General features: G+C 40.9%; 1 long non-coding RNA gene across 2 annotated transcripts in view; it reads right to left on the bottom strand.

Moving 5' to 3' along the window:
• The window catches only part of LOC116651301 (uncharacterized), a 218528-nt gene that overhangs the window by 28224 nt on the left and 162677 nt on the right, over window positions 1-27627 (bottom strand). For both annotated transcript variants that reach the window (XR_004304312.2, XR_011416869.1), the window contains exon 5: window positions 10852-11075. This is a non-coding gene — a long non-coding RNA (uncharacterized lncRNA). The remainder of the gene's footprint in view (window positions 1-10851; window positions 11076-27627) is intronic.

Below are 27627 nucleotides of genomic sequence, written 5' to 3'. Positions count from 1 at the left end.
TTTTTAACTGAATGAATAAATAAGGTTTGTTTAACATTAGTTTATTTGGTCTTCTGAGAAATTGCATTGCTTAAGTAAGCTTCAATGTTTTCTCTTATTAAGTATAAACCATCTTTACAAATCAAGTCTAATTTATTATATAATTGGTCGGTGATGATATTCGAAAATTGTGTATTCTAATTAGGCTTTTAGCACCTAATTTTTATAATTTAATATATTGAATAATTAGGAAGACTAGTTTTAGTTGACTATTTAATAATAAAATGATTTGCAGACCTTTTAAAGGTTAGTGCAAATTTTCCCTTGAAATAAGAGCTCTTGTTCTTAAATTGAGACATGCATATCTGAGATTTAATACTCTATTTATGTATTAAAAGAAAACCTCTTCAAACCGAATTTTTTTTTGTGAAGACATTGCGACCTTGTCTGCACGAAATTCACAGTTTTTTCTCTGAGTGTATGGCTTTGAGCACTACGCTTGTGGTACTGTGTATAGGGCACCGGCGATCATATTGAGCGTCTGCTTTTGACATTTTGGACACAATTTGAACCTTTTACTTTTTGTTTTCCTTTTTTTCTTATTCAAGTCTTGTTTTTGGGGCCAGAGTGTAAGCCACGATTTCCAGCTTAAGCGCAGTTCCAGGAATCAACAAACTCGAAGTAGCCTCATCTTCGACTCCCCCTCAGTGGATATCTCTTTGTGTGTGTCTCTCTTGCAAGCCTTTGTCGCTGCTGACATTGATTGAGAAATTGATTTAAGAAGCGTTTTAGCTGATTTTGATCTGTTAAAGCGCGCAACTGGCTGTCAGTTAAGCCCCTTCCCGCCGCGGCTTTTATGCAGCGTCTTTAACAGTTTTGATTTATAAACTTTTTGATATAATTGCTACAACTGCAAAATGGGATTTATTTTACCATTTTACGCGCTCAACTCGTAACTGACTGGCAACTAAATCAATTTAAATCACATGCATATCCGGTGCTGCTCAGCCACTCCCCCTCCACACACCACCACAAATGTTGCCACAAGGTCGTTTCCATGTCCAATTTAATGGAAAATGTAATTCACAAAATTTTATGAAGTTTTGCAGAACTACAAAAACTCCAAATGCAAAAACGCATCATTCACTTTGTTGTTGTCGTTGTTTTTGTTTCTGGCCAACTGTTAACTTAGTTTTGGCAAATATTGTTGCACACAAATGCTAATGACAGATGCCAGTACAGTTATAGTTGTGGCATAGCATAACAGTTACCAACTTTTGATAGCCCTGTCAGAGGTAAAGTGTTTTGATGCCGCCAAAGTTGGCTTTCCTTGACCTTCATTCGGGCTTCGGTAGGTGGGAAGGGAATACATATGTTTGCCAATTGTGTTAAGTGAATGATGAAAGCGTAATGCAAAAATTTGGGAAGTGAATTAAGAAGTAAAGATGGGATTGATAATAAGGTAAGTGACATAAATAATTATGTAAGCGCTAAAGCGTTATTTTAGACAAAGTCTACTTTTAGTTGATGCTTATGACCTAGAATTGTATATCATATTTATAACATGAGCAAAAGAAATAAAACTGTGTGGCCGAAATCATATTATTTCAAAAGTTTAAAGCCCAAAATTGATTGCTTAATATTCACAAAATTAAAAAAAATGTAAGGCTAAAATTATCTTAATCTTGTTGGTTCAACACTCAGACATTTACCCAATAAGACGTCACGTTCGCAAAGCACAATAAGATAGCTGCTGTTCTTTTAGATAGTCTGTCATGATACTTTAGCAATTGGTGCTACTGGACTTGAACTAGAGGCTTCCAACTCGCTGATTCGACTGGCAGATTAGAAAGCCACGCACTCTCATGACGTTGCAGGTCGAATTTAACAATACCCTGTCAGCAAGTACACACAAACTCTTTACAATGCGCGTTGATCAAGTCAGGACAAACACTTTTATCTAGCCACATAGCTTATTCATATTAAATATAAATATTTCATTACTTATTTGACAATTTTATATTCCAAATTTTCACTTGTATTTCCTTAATAAGATTCTAAAAAATCTTTCTGACGGATTTTGAGAATTTCAGCTTTAAATATGCTAACTAACTCAAATTAAATACGTATTTGTCGAAAACAGGCCTAGAGATAAGCAAGAGATAACCAAAGCAAAGTAAAATATTTTGTTTTGCTCATTAGGGAATATATTGTAGAGAAAAATTGAGAGAGAGGGAGAGGGAGGGAGCCAAGAGCAAGCAGAAACCCAGAAGACCGCAAGTTAACAATCAACACTCGAGAGGCCTTAAATAATTTATAATGTCTTAATTATTTCCTCAACATCAAAATGTGGTCAACAAATTGTTTATGAACTCGACAACTAACATGAAAACACTTCCTCTTCATAAAGAGTAGGGATTGGGCGGGGGTTCTACGAAAATACGGAATGATATGCAGCAGATTAGCAGATGTGATAATTTGTTTGGTACCCATTACCGTTGCGCTCTAGTGCGCTTAATAAGGCGAGCCCAAAAACTCTGGAAAACAAAAGCGAATTAAAAACTAGCCAAGATATACCATATACATATATATGTATAGCATTTGTCGAGTCTGAGGCCAAACTACTAAATTGAAAATTAACATATTTCGGCAGTAGATGCTATCGGGAGCAGCACAGACAGCAACATTGTTTGGCAGCAGCAGCAGCAGAAGCAGCAGCAGCAAGCGGCAGCAGCTCCCAAAGGTTAATTTAATTTTCCATTTTCCGGACGCCGGCAAAAGCAAAAAGGGAAATTTTTCATTTTTTAAATTGATGGCCGCCGGATTCGGAGTCGGGAGTCGGTAGTCGGCAGTCGGGAGTCGTTGTGTCTTTCGTTGGCTTCCTGTTTGGCAATTGTCTTGGCACAAATCTCATGCCCACCGCAAATTGAAACTACAACATGGCATTGTCCTTACCGATTGAATAAGAATTATGCCAAAGGATGCCACACACACAGACACACACACTCACACATATATATATATATCGTCTGCTAAGAAAACTCAGCCTCGAGACACCCAGGGAGCGGTTCCATGTAGCTGGCTGTCAAGCTCTTTTGGAGCATTGTGATTAATGTGCTGCCGTTTGCCGCCTGCTGCTCCTGCCAACTCCTGTTTCTCTTCTTGGCCTGCTGCTGTTGCTGCTGTTGCTGCTGCTGCTACTGTCTCTGCTGCCCGTGTCCCTTTGCTGCTCTCTAGCTCCCTTTGTTGCCATTGTCTATGGCTCTAACCATTTTGGCATGTTTGTCATTTGGGAAATTGTGCGGTAGCTGTTACAGCTAAAGACAAACAGGCGGCAGGTAAGCAGCCACAACAATTCTGTCCTGTCTCTGTAGTCTATTTGAGTTACTTCTTGGCAAAACGTATTCACATTTACTTACAATGCACACACGAATTCGAAACTCGTGTTGCACCTACATGCTTCACTTTTGCCTTTTTCTGTCTGTTTCTGACAATTACTGGAACTTCATTTTCTATGCCCGCCCACACACATCAATATTCTTTATTCTTTTACACAAGTTGATAGTTCAAAATATCGAATACACCAGTCCATTTTAAGACTAGACTACGAACCGCCTTTAAGCCTAGAATTGTCTTTTAAAAATAAGCAAATCGAAACCCTACCCGAAATATACACAACTTAATTATGTAAATAAATAATAATAATACACACATTTTTAGTAGAACAGGCAATGTTAAATTAAAAATAAAATTTTGAATATATTATTTGGCCTGCACCAAATCCTGAGATTATGTTTTGAAAAATCAACTCAGAACATTAACCGTAAATCTAGCCAATGTATATATTTTTTTGGGTTTGGAGCCTTCTCCTTTAAAACTACATAATTCCAAGCTAGGCAGGGGACTTATTTTAAAAATTAAGCCCAAACAACACATACAAAAGAAAGATGGTTGGGCTTGAACAAATTGAAAGGAATTCATATTCTGTCATAAGGAATGAGGTCAATTATAATTCCCTGCTTGCACGTTGTAACTTGTAACGAAAATTTATATTTTCCTATATATATTTCAATTATTATGTAGATATGTTCGCTTCTCCTGAAAGTTCTATTTAGAAATGAACAATTGTGCCCCATTCGTAAAAGTGGGTATTAACTTATATTTATACCATTTACGTCATAAGCGATCAGCATTTATTCTTATTACAAAAGTCAATCGCAAAACAATTTTGCTCCATTAGGTCTATTTTGGAGTCTGTGCAGCATTCCAGGCAACATTTGATTTCAATCCTGCCATTAATATGCCAGCTCTGCACCCCAAAGGCAACAGCAACCAAGACGCAGACCAACACGGAGACCAAGACGAAGACGAGGACCGAGACGAGCTGCAGTTCAATGGCTTTAACATCCTGACGACGACAACAACAAGAACAGCATTGATTGCCTTCTGTGGCTGGCTTCTGGCCTCGACTCTGACTCCAGCTCTGGCTCTGGCTCTGGCTCGGTTCTGGCCTAATATGAAGCAACACCATTAACAGCATGCAAATTAAAAGTACTCAACAACATATCAACTGCTGCGCTACCAGACTGCCAGGGATTGGCAATGGGATTGGGTTCGAAATGCGACTGCGACTGCGACTGCGACTGGAGCCGACTTGCGGCTGCTGGCTGTCGGCCTGGCCAACAAATGCTGTCGAAACAAAGACTAAATGCCTAAAAACCTAAACAGGGCTTCATGCGGCAGGCAGGCAGGCGGGCAGTCGGATTGCGGCTAGCGGGGCACAGCTATCAAAGCTGGCGATGGTAATTGCAGGTTTTGCCGCAAACATTTTGCACCAAAACGACGCCGCTGACGTCTACCAATGCACTTCAAGGAGCTGCTGCAGCTCTTCGACTGGCTCTGTGCTGCTTTGCTCTGCTCCTCAGCGACGGTGTCTGCTAAACGCGTTGAATGGTCGCTGCTCTTGACGCGCATGCGCGGCGGCCGCGTCCAGTTGGCCATGGCCGTCACTCAAGACGGCAACTGGTCAGAGCCAGGGCCACGGCCAGAGCCCTAGTACGAGTATGACAGCCCGACAGACAGACAGACAGACAGACTGACTGACTGACTGACTGCTCGAGTTAATGATGGGCCTCCGCAGCTAGCTGGGCAACAGCGTAGTTGACTGAGTGCTAGAAATACATATCCACTCAAATGTCATCGAGTGCAGTTCTTGTGCTCGAGTAGAGCTGAAAACCTAAACTACTTGAGTTTTTCTTGAAGAACTGTAAGAGGCGGAGGCATGTCAATCATATAGAAGATTTTAGCAAATGCCAGAGTTAATAATACAACATTTCAAATATAATACTGCAGAGATTAATATGATTACGTTTAAATATTGCAAGGGAATGATTTTTAAGCTCGAATTTCTAAGAATACAAATAAATGTAATATACTTTAGTTATACAAGTTATACAAATATTATTGGGCCATTAAATAGAAAGAGAAAAATAAAAATAAAGGGTTTTTTGAAAGCTATTTTGGTCGGCAAACAGCAGATCGCTGGTTCAAATCCAGCATAAATTTGCGAATTTCATATGTGTATTGAGCTTATTATTCAATACAAATTAAGTGATATATAATATAGAAGTTTTTTTTAGTAATTATTAGAAAAGCAACGATTATTCCATTACTTCTGCCTGGACTCATTATATTCATATCTTCTACGCTCGCACCATTTCCCATTGGCTCTTCAAGTTGCAGTTGCCATTAACAGTTACTACACCGGGGGGCACCATTTCACAGCGAACCACCAATCGAATTATAAACAGCCTCAAACCACGAGTTGCCACTCTAATGCGCACATCCAAGTACCCACATGCACATGTCAGTGGGTCCGAAAGAAAAGAACAACAAAAAATACTATTAAAGATGCGGCAATGATAACCCAATGAAACAATGGCAACAACAACTGCAGCAGCACAAATTGCAATTGAAGTTAATTTCAGCAAATTGCATGCCAAAATGTGTTAAAGGGAAGACATTCCCGAGCCCAAGAGCCCAAAAGAGAACCCAGTCCAGAGAACCCGGCCAAGAAAAAGGGATGGCAGAAGAAATGGCGATCGCAGCGTTAACTAACTCCGACTACTTTGGGCTACAAAGAGCAGAAGAGAAGCTTCTCCTTGTTGAAATAAAACAAAAAATACAACAAAATAAAATAAAACAAGAGAGAAAAATTAAATTACAGGCTTAGAGGCGCGCACATTGCAGCTTGGCTGGGTATTTGGCTGTGGAAGCTTGACTGCTTCCTCTGATATAAATGATGGCATGAATGAGTGACCGGCTGACTGACTGAGTGCCTGACTGACTGACGTACTGACTGACTGACGGACAACGGCCAACGTGCAGCGGGCATCACTTAAGTATCTGCGCTTGCGGTGCGCTCAAAAGCTCCGCCCACCAAAAGCCCGCGATGCAACTGCAGCAAAAGGTAGGCAGGAGGCGACGGCGACGACGATGGCGACCGGCATCGGGGCGCGAGATTACTCACGCGAATGTAATTTGGCAATTGCTTATTAGCGCTAACGCGCCGCTGACTCCAGTTCCGACTTCAAGCCCGGTTACCGCTTCAAGACTAATGCACAGTGGTGCAAAGCGCACGTTATGCCGATGAAATGAGCCCAAAAAGTAAGGGCTAAAATGAATAAGTGATTGAATGAATGAATTGTAGAAAAACTGTAATTTATCCTTATAAGTGACTAAAGTTGCCATTATATCAATTCATTTACCATTAAATGTTTTTGTTTTTAATTAATTATTATTGTTCTTTTTCGAACAAGACAAGAAAGCCAGCTAAGACAAACTCATCTATAGATATAAATTAGATGGACAGTTTGCTTTGTATCAAATCATTTTGTAAATTAAAATCTACTTTTTAAACAATTTAGTTCCTTTCTTGAGAGTCTTGTTGCAGTATGCGATGGCTGCAGCAACAACCGAACCACTTATATCACCTTCTAGTTAGAACGAGCTGCGCCATTCGCCATTTGCCATTCGACTGCTCGTCTCTCCATCTTCTGCCCTCATCTGTCCGGCTCTATTCCCCGATATGCTCAGTGGTCGGCTTCGTCTGCGGCTCTTGCGCAATGCGCGTTGCATTTTCATAACGCGATCTTTGATGCCGCCAGTACAGGAGACGAGGACGAGGCTGATGATGAGGACCTGGACGTGAACGTGGACCTGGACTTGGACGTGGCCTGAAGCAAAAGATGGCACTGTCCGATGACTGTGAATGTGAAGTGCAATAATTTTCTTTTTTATTATTATTACATTTTTCGTTCTTTTGTGGCCTTTTGGTCTCTTGAAACGGGCTGCTGGCTGCTGGCTGCCAGCTTGTCGAAGAGTGTTGAAACATTTTCGCGTCATTTGCAGATTCTTTTAATATTATGATTTTTTGGTGGCCCTCGCTTAAACGAGATGTTTGCTGGCCAGGAATGGCCTAACGACATGACAGTTGTGGCCTCTTAAAGGCATTGCTTCAACGCGGCAAGCCTTTTGGCCAATAAAAAAATTAACTTGCTAAGAAGCTTGGCCAAAAGTATGTTTCCTTGTGCCGAAAGGAATGCCGCCACAATTAAAGTGACAGAAGGAGCAAAAAATTTTAAAAGCTGTGAAGGTAACAAAGAGAAAGAGCTGATTTTTTTAACTTTTTACAATTTTAGTTATTAATCTAAATCATCATTCAGAACCAAGTATTGATAAGATATATTACAGCTCTCCGGTTGCCTATACGTGGAAGTCTTCTCGTTCAGAATATTGAACTCTGAATTTGGGTTTCCACATCCGGTTAGATTTGGAGACTTGGTTTTTCATATATTTGCAAAATGTGTTCTTTGCCCAAAACTGACTTCTTACTGATATGGTCAGATATATCCAATGATTGGGATCTAATTTTAATTATGCTTTGGGGCAGAATCTTCATCAAAAGTTAATATTTTGATAAACTATATATATAAAAAAAATAGAATGGTTCGGTTCAGCTGCTTTTTGTACAAATGGTTTAGATTGAGGTTCGGATTGTATTGCAAAATAAAAGTTGAATTCTTAGTGCAAACCAGTTATATTAAAAACGTTCACTAAATAACGACATTATACCATAGCCATATAGAAAGCATCGTAATTATAATAAAAGTACCTACAGTGAACTGTTAAATAGTCAACAATTCCAATCCAAGGGTGCTCTCTGTTGGCTTAAAATTTGTATATAGAGGCCGGTTTGAATCTAGCAAGATTCACGATCCCTGACTAGCTTTTTAACATGCTCCATTATCAAAACGCTCTAGACAGTCTCAATTTAGGCAGAGCTACCCAATGCTTATGCCCAAAAATGTGAGCCAGAAAAAACAAAGCTCAGAGGCAATACCAGAGAGCACAAGCTAGAAATTATCAGGACAATTAGAGAATCGATAAGCGACAACGGCGAGCATGATGGAATCGGGCATCGGAATGTGTTGGCTAAAATGGTGGCATCAAGTGGTGTAATTCAATCTGCATATGCGGCACAAACGAAGGAAATCAAAGAGCAGCACACAATGGGCCCGGGCACAGTGGGTTCGAGCTGACTAAACAGGGTAAAGGGCAATTGAAATGCCCAAATATAAAAGGAAATGCAAAAGAAAAGAATCAGATGGAGAAAACGAAGAGTGGGAAAAAACCTAGCAAATGGACTGAAATGTTGTCAAACGAAAATACGGGCATAGATTTCTATTAAAAAATTGCGCACAGAAATCGAGAGGCATTCGAACCTTTTGTCTTTTGTAATATTATGCGACAAATTTGTCTCCCTCCAACTCTCTGTCTGTCTCTCTCTCTCTCTCTCCCTATCTTGCCTCACTAGTGCTAACTCTCTTTCCACGCTCGAGTTTGCATAACGACTAGCTGAAAGGCAAATTAGAAAATGGCGCTTGGTGCCTACAAAGAAAGCACTCGATGAATGCAAAGGGAAAAGTATTGAATAACATTTGGATATGCTTAGAATTATATAGAGAACGCTTTTTTTCGGCATATTTCGCTTTATCAATAGCAAAATTGTCAACGGCAGCTGCGTGTTCCCAAAAAAATAAAAATTTAAAACGAGAGAATGAAAAAACAGAACCAATTGAAACTCAACTGAAGTGCAATTGAATGGAAATAAATACCACGCCCAGTCCCAGCTCCACGCCCAACCCAAAAACAGGCAGCGCCAATTAACAAAGCGCAAGCAGCAGAAAATACGAGAGAGAAAAATTCTTGTATCGCTGACCACGCGAAACACATTAAAATTCAAATGCTTTGATATACCAATTAATTCTCGAGTTCTGAGGTTAGTTTCTTGGCTTCGCTACTCAATTAAATGCAACGAGCGGCGTGATAACAAGATTATCCGGCAGCCGCAGACATCTTGAGACAATATCTATAAGCCATAAAAAGTCAAGACGGAGTTGCAGTACCCAAGAAACAAAAAAAAAAAAATCCTGTTTTGCTGCTGCTGCTTCTTTGGCCAAATTGGCATTTTGGCAATGAAAGGCAAATGCTGCCGCCGTCTCAGGTTCCTTCTTTCAGACTCATGCTCATCGTCCTCGTCTTGTCATTGATTTGAATTTTATGTGCACGCAGCGGCAGCAGCAGCACCAGCGGGGTGGTAGGGTAGAAGGGGGTAGTAGGAAAAAATGAATTTCCACAGCCTTATTTGTCAGACCAGACACAAAACCGCCGGTAGCAGGGGTACCGTTCGAAGCGCTACACTTTTGGCAAGCGCCCCAAATAGGATCCACATCCCCCCTTACCACACGTTATATTTGCATACCAATGCCTCGCATTGAGCTCTGCAGCTTTTGGCCAGCCTCGAGCAACTGTGGCCTAAACGCCGTGGCTGTGCCTGACTTAAGCATAGATAATCTAAAATAACATCTCCAATGGTATGAGACTTCTTCCTAAACAACAAATTGAAAAAAATCTTTTGGCTCACAATGTACAGTCGTTTGTCGCCAACATCAATTTCTATGCTCGTTTGGCAATTAACTCAAAGGTTTCTAAACACAAAACAACCACATCTCATGTTCAAAATATGAACGAAATATTTTTAAAATGTTTGTGTGTGTAATCGCCAGGAACTGGACATTAAAGGACTTATATCTGCAAATAATTATACCACAATATATTACCTCATATTCGCATATCATATTCTTGCTGGAAGTGCATTTTTTTTTTGGCATTTTTGAACTAGTGACTTCTCTTCACTGGATCAACTTTTGCCTTTTGCTGGAAGTGTTTTGACAAAAAGTGTTTAAAAATTATTACAACGATTTCGCAATAATAACTATTTAAAGTCATAAGGTACAAAAAAAACCTTTAACTCAAAATTCAATCAAATTGAACTTGGTAACAAAACAAGAAATATATATTCCTTGAAAAGTGCAATTGTGCAACGAGGAACGAAGTTTGAGCCCCAGGCTAGTAGATGCTATTTTAAAAATATAATAATAATGATAAAATTCGGGTTTTTATATAAATAGTGTTAGGTTAACCGAGTTAAAAAATATTATCTTACAGCTAGCTCTATAGCTCGGATATCTACTGTAGACCGATCCCTAATCTTTAAGGTCCTTCAAGCACATATTTTAATTGTAGAATATATTTCTAGCTCATCAATCAATCTAAAACTCATAAGCAACTCATTAAACTAGCTCAAATTAAAATTGCTGCCAATTATTGTCGTGGTAGACCTTGAAATATGCACTGGACGAATGCAAAGTTCAGACGACGGAATTAACAACATTTTTGGCCAAACACAATAAAAATAAAACAGCACTAGCAACAACAACAAATGCCAAGAAACTAGTTTGTTCAACTTACTCAACTCAAGCAGCAGACACTTCCCAGCACCGTTCCGCGCTGCGCTGCGCTCCCTTTGCACCGCGGGAAGACACTACCAGTTCCAGTTCCAGTTCCAGTTGACGTCTCGGTGCACACTCCTGCGGCTTTGAGGACGGCGCATCAAGTGTGAGTGTGTGTGTGTGTGTGAGTGTATACGAGTGTGTGTTGTGAGGCTTGTTAAAGTTCATTTTCGATGCAACGAGCTGCAATAATGCATAATTGTGCTCATTAGTCTTTTTGGGGCCAACGATCGTGTATGAATTTAAATTTTAGCACGGCGAACCAGCCAACACTCTTAACTTGAGCTGAGCGGGTGAGGGAGAGGGCGAGGAAACGGCTCAGACGGACCCTAAATAAATACAATTGGACAGCAATGGGTATGGGTTGAGCGAGAGGCGACTCTGAAATGTCGGCGCGAACTTGAAACATTTGCGCGCAGGATTTACGCGTCCAGTTAAATTTACGACTGCGCACCTTTGCATGAAATTGACGTGGCTTTTATTTTTTTTTTTTTTCGGCCCGCTCCCCTTCATACGCCCTGAACGCAGGTCAACTTGTTGGCCGGAACGTGGGCCGTGTGTGTGTGTGTGTGTGTGTGTGTATGTGTGTGTGTGTGTGTGTGTGTGTGTGTGTGTGTGTGTGTGTGTGTGTGTGTGTGTGTAGTTAATATCAGCGAAATACTCGCGTACAAGCCTTGTTAAGTGATTAATCAGCGCCAGATATAATTTGTGTCTGCGTTAATTTTTTCACTCGAATAAAACCACCAGCTTGTGTGGATCTGTGCGGATTTGTGGTGCGGCGGCTCTGTGGCCGTCAATGTGCTTGCTGGCTCTCAAGGCGGAGTCAAGTGTAAATTAGGACGTTGCAGCTTAGCGGACAGACAGTCGCAGCCGAACCCAACATGAACGCGCAAAATTACTAAAAGATATATGGTCCGCAGACCTGAGAACCTGCGCAAAATTGAGCATATTGAGGCCCAAACTTGAACCTAAACTTAGTTAACCAGAAAGGCAGGCATTATGCAGGTAATTGCAGGAAGACATTAGTTAGGTATTATATTGGTCATTTAGAGAGATGTGAGCTGCCTATAAAGCATGATCAGATACAATATTAGAAAAGTAAACAAAATTCTGAAATACTTTTGGACAGTACACACGTTAAGCTAAATAACATCATACAACTTAGCACGAGAATTTCAGACAACTATTTTCAGCAGACTTTGTAATCGATGTAAGAGATTTACAAGCCCTTGTCCCCATTTCGAAGAATTATAAGCAACAAAGTGTCGAATATAAATATAAATTTATAAATTTAATAAGTAGAGACAACCATCAAAATAATCAATTCAAAACCTATACTAAACATGCTCTTGGTCTTTTTTATTTATTTAATTTAGTTACCAAAAAACTCTAGTATAATATGGGCTAATACAAAAGCACGATTCACAATTTATATTAACATATATTGGTACCCAATATTCAAGTAGTTTAGCTCCTTCTTTATTTTATTTTTGCAATTTTTTATCTCATAGACATACATTTTTTTTTAAATATTACCTTCTTAACATTTTTAACGCGTCAATAGAAATTCTGTCTAATCAAATTTATTAACTCACATTTTTCCGAAATTTATTGAAGTGCATGGCTGATTCCATGAGTGGAAGTCGTTCAGTTCTTAGAGGGTAACTGCTCATTCTTTGGCTGTTTTTTTGGCAACTCGAGACTCAATTGCCTGGGAATTTGCGGTTAATCAAACTGTAGGACAAAAACTTTAAGAGCGGAATCCAATAATAAAGCGAAGTCGAAAGCAATATTCAATTCGAGGACATAAATTAACCATATAAACCTTTATATGGAATGCAGTCGGGCGTTTGATGAAATCAACAGCAGGCGGAGCAAGAGGGTTTTATAGGGTTGCATTTAAGATAAGGAGAAGATGCGAGGGACTGAGGGTAGCAAGGAGGAGAGTAAACACACAGACAAAACAAACTGTGTTTTCTTTTTATTCTGGGACAATCTTGTTATCGAGCCTAGTCTCTTGTTGGGTTTGCGTTTCGGCTCTCGGGTTATATAAACTACTTCAGGTAATCTAAGGCTTAGAAATGCTAATCGCCTTTATTTTGGGAACAACGAGAAGAACAAGCAACAACAATAGGGAGCAGCATCTACCTTTTTGCTTTGTCACCGTTTGTCCTGTCGTTTCGGTCTTTGATAATTGAAACCGTAAAATTGTTCAGCTTTGCTGCACAGGATGTAAGCAGGAGCAGCAGCAGCAGTAGCAAAGGCTTCAGCGTTCAGGTTTTCCCCTATTTCTACTCCGTTTTACATATTCTGCTCCTTTTTTTTTTGCTTTTCTGTTTGTTGATTTAGTCGTGCGAATTATTTGTACACGCATTGTAGTGCCGCCTCAGGATCAGCAGCACGCAGCGCACACATGTGTGCTGGGACACACGCTTTGCATATCCTTGCCAAAGAAGTTCGCCCCTAAAACGCTTTCTTTATAGGGAGGTGCATCATTCCTTTTTGATATTGCCTCAAATTTCATAGACAGCGCACCCTTTTCGAGCGGCGTCTCCCTGGCATATCCTGTACTTGGTCCTAGTGCTGGGTGTTCTTCTGACTGCGTCCTGTCGCTTAATTGCAGGTTGCAGCTGGGTCTTTGATTTTGGCCGTCATCTTTGTCACCGCGGTTTGTTTGTCATCGTCGCCTGCTCTCGTTTTCAGACTCATATTTCATTTGTCGTTTGCCCAAGTTCTTTTGGCTAGCCTCCTGGCAGCGTTTGATGCGTTTTTATTTGTTTGCTATCTTTTGCCCTTCTGACAACAACATCAGCGTCATCATCATCAACAATATCAACGTCGTCAACTTGATTATCCTTAGAAGCAACGTTTCGTTTGACAATTTTCTGCTTGACATTCAAGATTTTAATCGCCGGCATTTGCCATAAACTAGAAAAAAATACTTCTTTGGGTTTGCCGTTTGCTCTGGTCTCAAATTTCCACAGACTTGAGGCTGAGGCCTTTTGTCGATTTAGATCGGGAGAAATGTGCTTAACAATGTTTGCAATAGCTAAAAGCTGCAGCTGTTTAACTCTTTAACATTTCATATCTTTTTAGTTATTGAATATTTATTTTATTTATATTTACTTATTTACATTCACAAACCAACAAAATGAAGACCTCCACAAACTACAAACTAGCTCAAAAAGTATTTGGAGAATCGCAAAGCAGTGCGCTTTCTGGCAATTTATAACCAAAGTGATTTGTTTATCTTTTGTCTGTTTTTCTTTTCCCCTGGCATGCATTTAAAATGCCTTATAGGTCGTCTAGACTAGTGAGTACCTTGCGTACTTACGAAGCTGCCACCAACCCCCCTAGCGGCATTTCTCCCCCTTCCACGCTTCTAGTAGATTTAAGCTTCTTGTGCGTTGTTTCGTTTTGCGACTTTACTTTGATTTCGCTCGGTTTGTTTGTTTATTCGTCTCTCAATAAGGAAAAATTGTTGTGTATTGTTTGCAGCAGTTGCTTCAGTTGTTGCCTCATTAAAATTGTATATTTCAATCAAAGTTCGCTGCTCGGTTGCCTTTCGAGTGGGCGTTGGCTGTCCAAAGGGGTAGCTACGCCCCCAGCCCCGCTTTGTAGATGCTTGGAATTCAGTTGCTGCTGCTGCTTCGCCCACATTCCTTGGCTCGTCGTCTGTTAGCCGGCGGCATCAGCCCCGCGCCCTTTGGCCCAAAAGTTTTACGGTGTAATCGGAGCTATCAAAACTACTCGCACATATAACTTTGGTAATTATGCAGCCAGCTAACGGGAGCTGCTTGGCTAAAAACTGTAACTGAGCCAACGACCCTAACCAGCAAATGTCACACGTGCCCAGACACAGGGACCCCAGACTCCAGACCCCAGATCCCAGACCCCCAGCTCCCAGCTCCCATCTGCAGACAAAGACTTAGAAATTTGCTATGCTCGCAGCGAGGCGCGCTTAAGTAGTTTATAATTAAGACATAACTGAATTAGCGTTGATAATGTCTATTTTATAAAATATACACACACACTCACACACACACCCACACCCAGAGTCACAGCGTAACTTGAAGCTGCGCACTTTTCCCATGTGTCTTATCCGAAGCCTTTTCTGCCCGCTCTCGTTTTCTTGTTTATTGTTGTTTTTCTTAATGAACGTCATTTGCTTTGTAAGCACAATTTCACAATTTAGCCCTTTCAATTTTTGTTAATTATAATAAAGGCGAGTACACAGCTAAGCAGGAAGTCATCTCTGGCTTCTCAGCTTCTCAGCTTCACGTTCACATTGTCCATTGTCATTCTTATCAGACTAATTTGAATTTATTGCTGCTCATGTGTAACAAAAACAATGCAAGACAACTCATTACCGTGCAAGTCAAGTCAGGTTGGAAATTTGTCAATGGAGTTTAAGGAAACGGTCTAATGCATTTTGGTCTTGCATTTAGTTTTTTGTTCATTTGATAAAATACAATTTATTCCCTTTTTCTTTATTTCTTAACTCGCATTTTTCTTTCAACGTCCTGAGTTTGCACTATGGCGTGTTAGCTAAGCCCATGAGTAAGAGTAAACACTATCTGGCATCAAAAATTAATTGAATCTACTAGAAACACGCACACAAACACAGAATCCATTCAGTTTGTTTGCTTAACGCTCATACGCCACGTAAACCCCCAAAAGACAGACAAAGAGAGAGAGAGAGAGGAAAAAGAAAAATTAAATTGGTTAAAAATTTAAACTTGGTCACGTGCCGTTGATTAATGAAAACTGTTGCCGACGGCCACGACGGGTAAAGATGATGAAAAGTAACAGGCTGAAATAAGTGAAAACAAATACGAATGCGAATACAGAGTAGTTGGGGGATATGAGAGCAAGGTTCGAGGCAAACACTTTGGGAAATCAAAGCACAACTTGAAGAAGCAAACACTTTAAAAAACGCTTATGACACGCATACGCCCCGTGTGTTTAGCGAGCGCGCGAACCTGAATTGAATGAAACTCGCGCATACAAATTGACAAATATTTAGAAAGGATTGCAGGGTATGCCAGGAGGAAACTTCTCGGATGCTGGGATGCTGAGATGCTGAGATGCTGGGCTGCCTGCCTTAGCAGCGACAATGACATTAAATGAGCGGGTGTATGGAGTGCGCGTAGCAAAAGTCAAACAAGAGATAAAAGCAAGGATTAGTACGTTAAAACGCAGACGACGACGACGACCACGCTGCAAAAGAAGAAGATACAAGGCAAAAGGCATGTTGGGTGGCAGGAAGCTGCACGAACTGGCTGCTGCAGGTGGCGAGGGGGCCGCAACGTTAAGTAGACAGATGAACGTAAAACACGCGCGTGGCTGCGGTAATGTCTACGGCGCTGCAGACGCGACAACCCCACCCAAAAAGGAAAAAAGAAAAACCCCAACCCGGCTGGCATGGTGTGCGTGCGCCGTATCGTTAAGGCTGCCTGACTTGCGTGTGTGTGGGTGTGGATGTGCGTTGGAATATATATAAAAAAGTAAAACTCCTCGAGAGAAAAAGCATGTTGAAAGTAAATTGAAGCCGGAATTTTCGCAAGTGTGCACAAAAAGGCAACAGCACTCGCATTGCCACTGCCCCAAACTAAGTTGGCTAGGAAACTTTGCCAGCTGCTGCTCGCCATATGGAGTGCCATAGCAGTTAGCTTTAAGAAAGCTATATTTTATAAAGATATATATGTACATCAATCAAGATGTGGTCAGAGTGCTTTGTACCGAAAATGATGGACTTAAAGTGCTTAGTTAAGGCTAATACTTATTAAAGAAAATAATGTATCTATGTGGTTTGTTAAATTGTTGATGATAATATAAAATTCTTTGAAATTCAACTTTTCATGAATAGCCACACTAAATTTCACTTTATTTATTATTATTGCTATCCATTCGCGAGACAGAAGCTAGAGAATTAGAATTTCAAATATATATTCTGGCGTGTTTCACTACGTAAAACGATTCTCTATTTTCGCTCTCGAACATAACATAACATAACATCAATAAAAATCAGTTTTAACACTAAATTTGGTAAACAACCAATATCAGGAACGCACTTTTCATACATAGTGTGTGGCTAAGGTAATAGAAATGTTTGTAACGGCAGTTTGTCGTTGTGTTCAGGGTATCTTCAAGTCGAGCATAATTGAGTCTCGATTTTTTTCTCTTTTATATGAATTTCTAGCTATCATCTCTTGTTGCAAAGCCAACTCCTTTGTAGCCACCCTGCAGTCGATAGTTAATCTTGTGCTTCATTTAATTTTTGGGTTTGGGCAAAGGAACGCTTTAACGCCTCATTATGTGCAGCAGACAAAAGGGAGAAATGTTTCCACACAATGGGCACCCAAAAATTAAAAGCAAAATTAAACACATTCAATTAAATTGTGTGCAATTTTTCCGGCACAGGCTGACAACAGCACCACCTGCTGAATCCCAGACCCAAACAATCAACCACCTCCCACCATGCCGCGCGAGGCAAAACCCAAAAAGGTGAAAAGTTATGCCATTGACTGTAACGTTGCGATTACCTCCGGAGCGTACAATAAGGTGCGTGTTTGCCCGCCGTTGTTGTTATTGCTGTTGTTTTTGACCCATGGTTGTAATGATGCTTACAAGAGTGTGGAGCGCCGAGCGAGCAGGCAGCAGGGGGCTACTACACTGCGGGCTGCCCCAAAATATGGAAGAGTAATGCCAAACATCAGCGCTTATAACTGTGCAGATTATGAAGTTAATTTATCAGCAACGAAGCGGATGAGCAGACACTCAGTCGGAGCTGGGGACGGTGCCTGCTGCCTGGTGACTGCTGCCTGGTGCCTGGTGCCGGGGCGGTTGATTATGAAGCCCTCAAGTGGTAGCTGTTTAGCTTTTTGGCTGCCACATTAGAGCGGTGAGGGGCAAGTGAATTGTTTGGCAGCACAGGCGGACATTCATTAAGCCATCAAATTGCCTAAGACAAATTTGCCAACTGAAATGAATGAGTGCCATGTGCCACGAGCTGAATTTGTACGGGGTAAAGTTCAAAGCACACGCAATAAGAAGCTGCAAAAGCAAATTTAAAAAATTAACTAAAGGTTGATTTAAGTGTGGCGAACAGATAGACGCCCATTAATAATCTATAACTTTCTATCAATCTAGCCAAGGCACAATAAATTTAGTCAAAACGTACATTTTGCTTAATTGCAGAACATCTTTTTAAAAAAATTTTCTTATTAGTTCATTTTTGCTTAAACAGCGCCAAGAACATTTCATAACATTTCGAAATTAATAATTTTGTTTAAGATTTTCCTTAAAAGGGACATCCGTTCAAACTGCGTTTATTTCCTTGAGTTTATATGAAGTTTTATTGGCTGAGATATTTGAAAGTACTTCTTATGCACTTATAGCTATTCCTTTTCCTTGAAAACTGTCTGAAGTATTTAAAAAAAGTTCACACTTGTGAACTTGAGTTGACCTCTTCAATTAAAATAAAATTAGCAAACAATTTCATCTCATATTTATTTTTGAAAAAAAAGTGCATTGAACTTTGAATAGAATCCGTCTTATAAAGTTTCTGGCTTGACTTCTTCAATAAACTTTGACCACGCAGCTAAGAATGACTGCGGGGTTATTCACATCCAAAAAGAAAATAAAAAATATATGAAACCTACAAACGAATCAAAATGAAATCAAAATTCAAAGAGCAGCAAACGAATTCCACAAATAAATGAGGTATTAATTAGCACCCAACTTAGAATAATAAACCCCAAAGAAAAGTGGTAAAAAGAGAAAAACACTGAGAAAACATGCACAAAACGGAATCATATACAATATATATGTATATATAAGGAGAAATGATTAATTACGCTAGAGCACAAAAGAGCGCATTTCGGCAAAGAGACAGAGAGAGAGAGAGGAAGAGAGAGAGAGAGATAGAGAGAGAGAGAGAGGGAGAGGGAGCGATAGAGAGTGGGGCTTTTGGGGGCGTTTGTATGCGAGATCTGAGTATGATTTATTGTAATTTAATTGTGGCACATTATGCGGTCGATTTCGGTTTTTGGAGAGAGAGTGAGAGAAAGAGAGAAAAATACTGAGTTTCGCCTTCTGCATTTGAATGTCATTTTTGTTTGTTTGCTTTTTTTTTTCGTAGCATGAAAATTGCTAAACGAGATAACTCAAGACAAGGGGCAAAAATGTTTTGGTGTCTAGGGTCCATACAAAGTATGCCGCAAGGCAGTTGAATAACTGAGCAGCTAAAGCAGCCGGAACAGCTGAAGATTCGTCTGAGTGTGTGTGTGTGGCACAGTTACATAAAGAAATCGATGCAATGCCACATGCCCCACCCAGTTCCACAGACAACAAACAGACAGGCAAGGCGAAAAGTTTTCGCTGCCAAGAAAACAAAAGCAAATTATCATATCATTGAAAGTGGAAGGAAGTGTGGGCGTAGGGGCCAATGGAGGGGCAGCAGGAGCAGCTACTGTGGCAGCCACAGCTCTGATGGCTTTGTTTGTTGTTTGCCGAACGCGGAGGAGGGGTCCAGCAGGTAGTGGGGTCTGCAGATGTAACCAGGTGAAAGAAATTATATATTCCCTTGATTATAATTTCATCAGCGGCAACACTAAAGCATCATCAGAGCCATGTCGAAGACAGGCGCAGGCGGCGCGCTGCTGCCTTTACTGCTGCTGCTGCTGCTGCTCTTCAAGTCTCTGTTGCGGTTGGTCCGGAACGGGAAGGCACGAGGAGCTGCTGGCAACGGAATGTTGCGATGATTGAGTGCCAGTGGAACCGTTCGCTGGCTGTGTCTATGGCCGGAAACAGCACGCTGCATGCTTCGTTGTACATTTATTGACTGCTTTGGCAAAGAAGCTGTGCTGCCGTCGCCTGTCAGTCAAGTCCTTGCCAGGAGAGCTGTGGCTCCAGCCTGGCCAGACAGAAATCAATTGTTCCCATTATTATAATGAGATTACTTACCTACTGAACGACAAAACGTCGGAGCAAGCAGCCACGACTACAGTCACTCACTATATATAAATCATGTATATATAGCACTCAATCTATATACATATAGATACCTATTTACCTGCTTTTGTGTGCTTGCAAATATAATGACTTTAGTAGTCAGCGGAAAATGTTGGAAAATTGCTGTGGAAATGCTGAAAAATGTTGGAAACGCTCAAGTTGAGGGTTTCCTTGGCCAAGGGATTGAGCTGAAGTAGCTCCTCGAACGTAGACGAATTTTCATTCATGTTTTTTCCCCCTTTTATCCATTTTACTTTTTGCGTTTACTTTTGTTTTTCCCACTCGACTTTTATCAGCATTTGCATTGCATTTGAGCGCTGAGATTAGCGCATGGATTCAAGAGCTGAAGCTTCAGCTGGAATTGCTAAATCGGTAAATCGGTAAATGGCGTTTTGATTTCCCTCGAATTCTTCAGTTCGTAATGCAAGCAATGGAATGCCAATTGAAAATTAATAAGCTGCAAGCTCTTCCGACAGGTGGCTACAACTAATCACAGCTTGGATGGGTTCTCTACTAGCATAGGTATTCAAGCATAGGTATTCAAAAGTAAATTAACTGTGTGAATGTATGCTTTTTAATGAAAGACGTGAGTACTAGTATTATACTGAATACCTATTTAGAACTCAATGTGGTTGAGCCCGGAATTTGAATATACTTATAAAGTACTCCCCAAAAAGTAAAGAAACCAAAACTGAAACGAATAATATTTTATCTATTTTTTTTTTTTTTTAACGTATTAAGGAGTCTTACCTAAGCATGCATAAGTCTTCTATGCAAATAATTTAAAGAAATGAACGACCAACATTAACCCGAAGCAATCGGTTTGAAATTTATTATACACTGTAATAGCCAAAAATTAACGCATTCTGTAGAGATTATTTTTTATTAATTCTGTTAAGGTCAAATAAGTCAAGCCAAACCCCAAGGCAATAAAATTAATAAATATCTTAAGATAAGATCTCCGCGCTTACTTCTAGAAACTATTTGTTTTCCGTTTCTCCCACGCTTGTAACACACTCATGTGTGTATTTTAATATTTCTAGAGCGCTTTCTAGACCAAAAAAAAATAATAATAATAATCACGTGCTCCACAAAAAATTTGTGTGTCAATGCAGCTCTTCAGCCAGACAAAAGAAAGTAAAGCGACGTCCATTTAGAAGACAACACAAAAATTTTGATAAATACTTGAACCGAGGAAAATGCTACAGATACTGTGTTAAAAGTTTTTCGAAGTGCTTGCTTATTGGGCTTAAAATGAGGGAGAGCGACAGGGAGAGCGAGATGGCAAATTATGTGGAGAAAAGCGCCCCCAGTCAAAAAGGTGTGAAACAACTTTCGTTTTTTTCACAGCTAAATAAATAACAATAAATGTGAGTAAAAAATAAAAATAACAAAAGATGCTGAAAGAGCAGAAATTGGTAAGAAAGGGGAGAGACGCAGGCGGTGGTCGTGAAAGAATGGGCAGCTGCTGGGCGCAGAGCAAACGGCGAAGCAGCTTGACGAGCTCTGGACACGGACACGGCTCAATTTCAAGAGACAGACAGCTAGTTAGGTAGACGTTGCAAGGGGGGCTGAAGAGGAGTGGGGTACAAAAGAGTTGCAGAGCAGTAAAAAATATATCGATTAACGAAACTCTCGTAGGCAGCTGAAGTCATTGCTGTCCATATGAGAAGTCGGCTTAAGTGCCGCACAGCACCGGGACTCAAGTGGACTGAGGCGACGCCAGCCAGTGTATATATGTGTGAGTGTGCGTGCGAGTGTGCGTGTGTTAAAGTGAGTGTGCGGCATGTGTGAATATCACATGTCAGTGAGCTATAATTAATGCGGGTCAGACGCCGATTACAATGCGCCAACTGACAGCTTGAAGTGCATGTGTATGCGTGTGTGTGTGTGTGTCCAGACTTGAGACCAAGAATAACAGTGCCCTCAGGCGGAGGGGTGGGCTGCGAGAGGGTGAGTTGGGGCAATGACAAGTCAAGAAACGAAAGCAGCCAAAATCGATGGGCCAAGTCAATTGCCAAGACAGACGATCTGAGACACATCAAGTTAGAAAGAAAGCAAAGCAATGATAAGCAAATTTATATGCTCTTTTTTTGCCTTGGTCACACTGAACGCTCACTTTCTATAAGGCGAACTATTGAACCGCACACTCGAAAATTTATTACAGCAGCAGCCACAAAAATTTGTCTAACAATTCCTTCAGTTTTTTTTCCTTCTTCAGAGTGCGACAAAATTAATGAATTTTCTATGCAAATGCAGAAAAACGCGAAATAAAATTTAATGCCAAGAAAAAATGCGCAGGCGACGTGCAAACGGCAAACAATGAGTGGCATCTAAAGCAGGGGCGTGCGGCAAATGTGTGGTGTGGAGCGGGTGTTGGGGGGGGTAAGGACCGGCCAGTAGGGATGTCAGCAAATTGTAGCATAAGAAAAATTAAACGCATTAGGCCAGCGACCAAGCGCCAAGGCGTGCGCACATCCTACTGCCCTTCCTTGGCCCCTTCGACGGCAACACTCAGACAATAGACGACGCTTTAAACTTGGTTTCTAGTTTTCTGCTTTTTTTTTTTTCGATTTATGCAAAACTGACAGCATGCGCACGTCCCCATCACAAACCCTCCTCCTACTAACAGACCTTCCCCAAGCTGTTTTGTTGTGCCTGTCATTATTATGTACGTTTAGGCCTTGTTGCTTCAGCTGTTTGTTGCCTCATGCTTGAGCTTGGGCTACGACAGGCGCTCATTCGATTTGACTTGCAACTGGGTCAGGCTCAGGCTCAGGCGCTGCTTGAGGCGCTCAGCTGCCTGGCAGGCGACTAAATGTCCTTGTGCCAGTACGTTTGACGTGCAACTGTCAGCAGCCAAGGCGAATGTGAGGCATAGCATGAGGCACCAAATCAATGCCTATTGACACACAATTTGCGTGCAAATTTTTAATGCATTTTCCAAAAGGAATTTTCACTGCTCGATGGACCCTCATTAACTTAATGTGTCCCCATCCAAATGTTAATTCAGCAGCTGCACTTGGGATAAGTTTGTAGTTTGGTATAAATCTCTTGTTATTGAATGCATATACATCCAGACCTAAAGGTCCCTGCTGCCTAGTTGAACGTTCGCATTATATAACCACTGCCGATTTGACACAAAGTTTAACATACAATTGACCAAATTGCAAGGCACCTGTTTCGAATTTAAGTAATGGAAATCAACCTAACAGCAAACGGAGCCCTTTAAGTTTCACTTGATTTTATTAATAAAAGTATTTAAATTGAGCTTTCTTTAAATAGTTAATATTTACTCCACGCCTAAATTCTACTGTATATTGAGAGGCAGGGCGAGCGGGCGCTTTTGTAATGCGTAATAAAAGTTGTTGCATATTTGCGGGCGTTCCTCAAACCTTTATCCCTCGCCGCCGACGAACTATTCCAAGCTTCCACACGCAAGTTCGGTCAGTGTTCACATGACAATGTCGCTGACAGGGCGCAGGAACAGGACGTGCAACATAGCCAGGAAGTGGCAGAGGAAGAGCACAAGGTGCTGGGTTGAGGACGAGCAGTTTAATATGCTTAGAGCAACACTTTGCTGCCCCACTCATGACAACAGCAGCAACATAAATTAGCTAATTAGGCACAATTAAATATCCCTTTTGATTGCGGTTGCCACACACACACACACACACACACACACACATATCTACTCACTCACGCACACACACACACAATCATAACCCGCTGCTTGATGTTTTTATGTACATTGCCCGCCAACTTTTTTGTGCTTCCTGCAATTTTAGGTCCTGGACGACGCGTGTTGCCAGCCACGCCCACATGGCTGCAATGTCGTACGCCCACGCAGATAACAGTACACATAGACACACACACGCAAACAGACACATTCGCGAGTTTTTGCCACAACGTGGCAAAAGTTTTGCCGCCACAGCCAAATGTTATTTTCGACGCTGTTTTTGTCTTCTCTTTGGGGGTTTCGGGAGGGTTTTGTGGGCGCTGGAGTCGTTGGGGAATTTTCCAACCGCAAAGTTTTCATGTAGCTACGGAAAAGTGCTGTGCGTTCAAATAATTGAGTTGGCATTGGTCTCTAAAAACAACATAATTACCATAATTAATTGTAATTATAGTCAAATAAATTATGCGCACCGGCTGCAAATATCGCTTTATATTTTTGTACATTACCTGTACCAACACCAACAATCAGCCCCCGCCTGACCACTTTTGGCCCATTACAAGCCCGCTAACCAGGTACTAACTAAAACTGTAACAACTGTAGCCAAAGTTCAACTGTAACCCGCACCGCACCATTGACACATACAACCGACAACGTTGTTGCCAGCCAGTCAGGCTAACGGTGCCTGACATCACGCACAACAACAACTTTAACAACAACAACAGCAACACGATCGACCTCGAGTAGCTGGCAAGAAACTTACCAAACAGCCGCACACAAAAACAGCGCCTAAAATTTGTACCTACAACTATTTCAGCTAATTTTCAAGCACATTCCCTAACTGGCAGCACTCCACACTCCAAAACTCTCCCAACACTAACCAAGCACACTCCACACTGTGTCCACTTCAATCCTCACTCGAGGTGCTGAAAATTTCTGCTTAAGCCGCAGAACTAAATTCAAATTGCTGCTAAAGCCTGTGGCACAGTGGTTGAGATATCAAAAAACACAATAGGAAAATTAGTTATACTTTAAAATCACGTTATATCATTCTTCGTCATTCAAATGGAAACTACAGATTGTTATTTAAGCTAATAAACTGTATGGATATAAATTCGCTTCATATTTAAAGAATCTGGAATTATTATATTCTTAGCAGTATACTTTACAACTTAACAATCAACCATCGCCATCGTCGAGGACATGACAATATCTCTGCACAAGCCCTGGAATTAGTCACAGTCGAGTAAAAATTAGAATTGCACTAAAATTGATTAAGTTTCAAGAACTAACAGGTATACATGTATGAAAAACTAAAGGAACTTAACCCGAACTTACGCACATACAAAACTGTTCAAAATTTCAACGAAAGTCTATGCACTAGTCCATTTGCTGCTGGGTTCGAGCCAGCGACTTCTCGCGTGCTATTTAGACGTTCTACTCACTTATATGACTGCACTGTTTTATATATTTTCCATTCAAACTTTACAGCTAAGCAGCATTTATCAACTAAAGTCCATTATATATTAAATATTGGAATAAAAGACTCGCTGGTTTTATTATCTTTATGAGGAGAGTGCATTTAATAGTAATGTAAATAATAATAAGTATAATTTATCAATCAAAATTTTGCATAGTTATTTAATTGAATTACGCCTCAAAAATATGCGTACTAATTCGCCAATTTCGCTAGCTCTTGCTCCACTGTGCGCTGTGATTGTTACTTAAGGCCGTTGCTCAGCCGCTGCTTGGTCTTGCACTTAGCTTTGCGGGGCGATGCGACGCGACGCGACGCATGCGCAAAATGCCAACAATTTTCGGCGCAGCTGTGCCCGACTGAACTTATCTTTGGGGATCTGGATCTGTGTGCTAACTATGCTGACAACTCCAAGGCGAAAAGTGCCGAAAACAACCGAAACAACAACAACAAGAATAACAACGATTTTGGTCTGGTTGTTGAGCCGTATGCTTGGCTGTCGCTCATTTGGCATTGGGTTCATTTGGTGTTTGGTTCTTTTTTCTGTTTCCTTCTTGTTAACTCTGTGAAATGGGGGCCTGGTGCGGGGTCTGCAATAAGTGGTATAATTTGGGCTGTTATATTATGTCGCACACACACATCTATACATACACACACTCGCGCAACATATTCCAATGCAATTTGGTGGCACAGCCGCAATTAAACGTGCAACTGGAGGCGTTTGTTTCTCTCATTTTGCGCCGCTTGGCCAAATGAGTGGGTTACACAGTCGGTGGTGGTGCACTGCGGCTCTGATTGGGCATTTCGTGGCATAACTAACTCGAAATGTGTCTAAGTGGCATTGCAATTGCCTCTTTTTGGCCGCAACATGCTGCTTGCTGCATGCTGCACGCTGATGAGGAATGCATGATATAGCTCGCAGATACCATAGATGTGCGAGAGATTAAAAAGGCACAGCGACAGTTAAGCAGCAAGAGAAGCGTGTGAGTGTCTGGGAATGAATCTTTTATAAAGAAAACTGCAGCTTATCATGAAGCTTAAGCTATTTTCTCGGAGATCTACTTGTTTCCATCTTAAATAAGCTCTAACCATAGAACTCGCCGACTACAAAACTAGTTGTATAAAATTTGGTATATGTGTTCTTTTATACAGAGTGATAGAAATAAGACAAAAACCGCAGATTTAATCTTTTTTATAATAGTCCTGTGTGTGGAAAAGTGGGTCTGGGAATGAATCTCTTATAGATACAGCTGCATGCTATACATACATCTTAATGTCATAAAGCTGAACTCACATATGTTTGAAATATGTATTCTAGAATATGCTCGTTTCCAATTTACATAAGTTGTACCCATTAAACTCGAAAACTATTAAAACTAGGTATAACATATTTGGTATGTGTCTACTCTAGAGCAGAATGCAGAATTTATACAGACTGAAATCCCATTGAATATTAAAACTATAAATGTTTTATTGGTAGACATGTAAGTACTTTAATCCTTAAGCTATTGTACTATTATAACGATTAGGAGAGTTTTTCAAGAATTAATTACTTTTATAATTCGCTCATCCTAGCTGCCTTTATTTACACCCAACTACGCATTAGGTTTCCCAAAGTAACTTTTGGTTATTTTCGACGCAATTTGTCATGTCATACAAGAGAGAACCCCCACCGGCAATCGACTTAGCTAACTGGGCGATAACATCATCGTACAAAGCGCTCTATGGGAAATTTATTGTTTCATGTAACATGAGAGAACGACGCGCAACGGAAGTAACAAGGGTAACTATTTGACTTGTGTGTGGATCAGCAGCTGCCACGCCCAGAGGCCTTAACAATGCTAAAGCCACACACAAAACGTGGCTACAAATGATGACCACCAAGTTAGGGATCAGAAACGAAGCGACAACGTTTCGGCTAATGTAACACAAGACTATCTCAAATCTAAGTTAGCCACGCTCGCGTATTGGAAACATCATAAATAACTGCTGGAAAATGTAGATTTGTCCACGCCTATTTGTGGGCAAAATCTAAAGGGCAGCTGCGCATTTGCCTAATGGGAATGCTGCACGCGCGCGTTTCACAGCGCAGAGAGATGCAACAGCCCTGCCGCCCGTCGCATGCCGCCCAACCCACACGTGTGTGTGGCTCTTCCTTATCTACAAGCAGCAGCCTTTTTGTGGGCGTGTGAGCGAGTGGCTGCGGCTGTGGCTTTGGCTGTGGCTGACCTTCGCACACTTGAGTTTGCTGCAGCTGCCAGAGTGATATGATAATGAGGGTTTCCGAAAAATAAAGCGTCTGTCCTAAAACATAAATCATGGTTAAGCTGCACTATGTTAATTGGCCTAAAAGGCAAAGCCCTCAAAGACGTGGCCAATTTTGCAACGCACAAATTCCTGCCAATTTCAACAATTTGCGCAAAAAAAACAAAGGCAAAAGACCGCATGCAGGCGAATGCAGGGCCAGGGGCAAGCGGTGCAGTCGGGGGCAGTCAGTCGGCACTTGAGTGCCTCCAACAAACACTCGAATACGCAAATTTAAATAAAATCATCAAGAATCGGAAATT

This window comes from Drosophila virilis, chromosome 5 (assembly GCF_030788295.1).
Source record: "Drosophila virilis strain 15010-1051.87 chromosome 5, Dvir_AGI_RSII-ME, whole genome shotgun sequence".
NCBI lineage: Eukaryota > Metazoa > Arthropoda > Insecta > Diptera > Drosophilidae > Drosophila > Drosophila virilis.
The sequence above is the reverse complement of the archived record's forward strand: the minus strand, read 5'-3'. Positions and strand labels throughout refer to the sequence as shown.